Raw genomic sequence first — 4317 nt, forward strand, 5'->3', positions numbered from 1 at the left:
TATGGGAAGAAAACATGTATGTCGTTGAGATGAGAAGAAACAGGTCTAATCTGTCAGGCAGGGTTTTGAAAACTTGAAATGGATTCTTTTTGCTTTTTTCAAACTTTTCTAAATGGCTTTAACAGAATGAAATGAGAACTTGTAAGAGAAATCACATCTTTCAAAAGTTGTGAAATAATATCCAGGTTAAGGATGGTAAGTGAATGGTGGACCCAAAAAGCAGAGGCGGAAAGTGAAGGTAGTTTTGATGATTTCATGAATACAGCTGCACAAAAACAAAAAGAGTTCTGGAAATAAGCAAGAAAAAACAGGAACCAAAAGTAAAGTCTATGTAAAAACAGAAAACACAGGAACACTAAAAAGATTCAGGAAGACTAGCAAAACAGCACGCAGTAACACACCAATGATCTGACAACAGACAAGGGGACCGCCGAGATTAAATCCAGAGGGTAACGAGGGAACAAGAGGCACGTGACACAAGGGTTGGGAAAAATCTGGAAGACGTCAGGTAATCACAAGAGGGCTAACACAGGAAGTAAAACTAAAGAAAAGACAACACAGTAAACAAGACTTTCAAAATAAAACAAGAAACAGAACCTACAACTTACAAGAGACCACAAGACAAAAACCACAACTAGACAAGACAAGGGAGCAAGCAAGGAGTAAAACATATACAAGCCCAAAAAGTAACCGAATCCCAAGGACAACATATATAACAAAATACCAAACCATATCATGTAGGTTTTAAAAGTCAACAGGACCTACACATTTTCTTAATCTTGTTAACAAAGTAACAAAGTACAAATAATTTGTTACTTCCCATCTCTGATTCACTGTAATCTGGTAGATTTTTCAGATATTTTTACTTTACTATTCATTTTTGTGCCAACTCTTTACATCTACTTCTTCACCACTGCGAGTCAACAACCTGACGCCGTGTCTATATCGGTGGGATATAGACACCGATGTGTGTGTGTGTGTGTGTGTGTCATATGCTGCACTGTCTTTTCATGTGGCACATTATGTTTGGCAAATTGTATGGGTCTTTTCTTATATCATAAAAAGGTAATACAATGTGTAATCAAGTGATGACTGGTTAACAGTAGGCTGATGTAAAAGCTAAATGCCCTCTGTTGATACTACATCAATGCAAAATAGCCAATATGGCTCTTAACCTTGCAGATTACACATTCCATACAAACAATGTGTTGTAGATGTATGTCTACCATGTAGATACTTACACCTACCATGTAAGACTCAATTTCTCCATTTCTTTGCGCAGAACTCTCCAGAAAGTGCCACATTTAATGGTTAATTTAAAACCACCGTCTAGTGGTTGCTAGTTGTAACTCTAAAAGTATGGTGAATTTCTTATTGATGTCAGTTTAATAATTCATATTCTATCCTTTATTTTAATTAAATTTAAATTTTAAGGGGAAGATTAAAAGAAAGAGAAACTGGATCTGTGAATTCTCCCCAAATAATAATTGAATTAATATCTTGCTAATCAGTCAGAATCTTGTTAACATGTCTCAATAATCGTATATATGATGTTTTAGGCCTGTTGGCAGACATCAATTTACAATGTAACCAACGGCATTTAACTAACCTGTTTTCCATGAACACATTTCTCAGCTTGCACACTGGCAACATTTTGTGCCATTTGAACAATACTTTTACACTTTAAGTACATTTTCAAGCCTGTACTTTGTTACTGTCACTTGGGTTAAATTTTTTAATCAGTATTTTTAACACAAGTATCTGTACTTCTACTTGAGTATGGGAAGTGACTACTTTTACCATCTCTGGCAATAATCATGCTGTAATAGCAATCTAGATATTCAACACCTGTGAGGTGGATAGATTATCTTGGCAAAGGACACATGCTCAATAACAAAGATTTAGTAAGATTTTTGAACAATACTTGAGAGAAAAATACCTTTGTGTACGTGGAAAAAGTCTTAAATCGTTGAGATCAGCTCATGAAAAATTAGGAAAAAATAAACGTGTTGCATTTATAAGTTTGTTCAGTATAACATATCTACACAGAAGTACTGTATTACAATTAATATTTGCATCAAACTTCCTTTTAGATGTTTTCTGTGTCCTGAGTTATAAAGACTAAATGTACTGATATAACTATTACTGTCATATGGAGATGGAATACTGTGTGCACTGTTAAAAGTAATGCAGGATGAAACTTTTCCATATGCTGCTTCTGTGAATAAGTGTCTGTATTTTTGCATTTCATAAACTTAAAGGGAGACAAGATGGCTGTTGGAAGGATCATACTGATGTTCCTGATGCTTACAGGTAAGCTGAGTTATGATAAAAAGATGGCAATTAAAAGTCTTGAAATAAATAAAGGAAAAGGTTTGGATTAAAATGAAATTAAGGTGGAGTTATTGACTACACTTCATACATTTTTGATATAGAAAAAAAGACACAGTCTGATGTCATCTTTCAATAACTTAGATAATAAGGGTAAAAGGTGTGCTCGGTTTTGCTAATACTTTGCTAATATTGGTCATTTTTATGTACAAATTCTGCACCTACGACAGCAACACCTGTGACAACACAGGTAACAACAATCACACCTACAACTGCCGCACCAACAACAGCAGCACCAACAACAGCCGCACCTACAACCACCACACCTACAACAGCAGCACCAACAACTGCCGCACCAACAACAGCAGCACCTACAACAGCTACAGCTACAACAGTAGCACCTACAACCAGCGCACCAACAACAGCAGCCACTACTACAGCTGCACCAACAACAGCTGCACCAACTACAGCCGCACCCACAACAACAGCACCAACAACCGCCGCCGCAACGACAACAGTCGTACCTCTAACGGGAGCACCTACAACAGCAGCACCAACAACAGCCGCAGCTACAACACTAGCAACTACAACTGCTGGACCAACAACGGCAGCATCAACAACAGCAGCTCCTACGACATCAGCCCCTACAACTGCCGCAGCAACAACAGCAGCACCTACAACAGCAGCACCAACAACAGCCGCACCTACAACGGGATCACCAACAACAACAACTCCAACAACAGCCGCACCTACAACGGCACTACCAACAACAGCAGCCACTACAATAGCAGCACTTACAACTGCAGCACTTACTACCACAGCACCAACAACAGTCGCATCTACACCTGCTGCATCAACAACAGCCGCATCAACAACAGCCGCACCTACAACAACCGCATCGACAACTGCTTCATCAACAACGGCAGCCCCAACAACAGCAGCACCAACAACAGCAGCAGCTACTACAGTTGCAGCTACAACAACAGCACCTACAACTGCTACACCAACAACAGCAGCACCAACAACAGCAGCCCCAACAACAGCTGCACCAACAACAGTCGCACCTACAACTGCCCCATCAACAACAGCTGCACCTACAACAGCTGCACCAACAACAGCCGCACCTACAACAGTAGCACCAACAACAGCCACACTTGCCACTGCCGCACCAACAACCGCCGCACCTACAACAGTTGCAGCTACGACAGTAGCACCTACAACCACCGCACCAACAACAGCAACCCCTACTACAGCTGCACCAACTACAGCTGCACCCACAACAACAGCACCAACTACCGCATCCGCAACGACAACAGTCATACCTCCAACGACAGCACCTACAACAGCAGCACCAACAACAGCCGCATCTACAACAGCAGCACCTACAACAGCTGCAGCTACAACTATAGCATCTACAACTGCTGGACCAACAACGGCAGCACCAACAACAGGAGCACCTACAACAGCAGCCGCACCTACAACGGCAGCACCAACACCAGCAACTCCAACAACAGCCGCACCTACAACAGCAATACCAACAACAGCAGCCTCTACAATAGCAGCAATTACAACTGCAGCACTTACAACAGCAGCACCAACAACAGCAGCACTTACTACAGCTGCAGTTACTACAACAGCACCTACAACTGCTACACCAACAACGGCAGCACTAACAACAGCAGCGACAACATCAACAGCTCCTACGACAGCAGCCCCTACAACTGCTGCACCAACGACAGCAGCACCAACAACTGCTGCATCAACAACAGCAGCCCCAACAACAGCTGCAACAACAACAGTCGCACCTACAACTGCCCCATCAACAACAGCCGCACCTACAACAGCTGCACCTTCAACGGCAGCACCAACCCCAGCAACTCCAACAACAGCCGCACCTACAACGGCACTACCAACAACAGCAGCACCAACAACAGCTGCACCTACGACAGCTGCAGCTACAACACTAGCAACTACAACTGCTGGACC

Source organism: Etheostoma cragini, chromosome 19 (assembly GCF_013103735.1).
Source record: "Etheostoma cragini isolate CJK2018 chromosome 19, CSU_Ecrag_1.0, whole genome shotgun sequence".
Lineage (NCBI taxonomy): Eukaryota > Metazoa > Chordata > Actinopteri > Perciformes > Percidae > Etheostoma > Etheostoma cragini.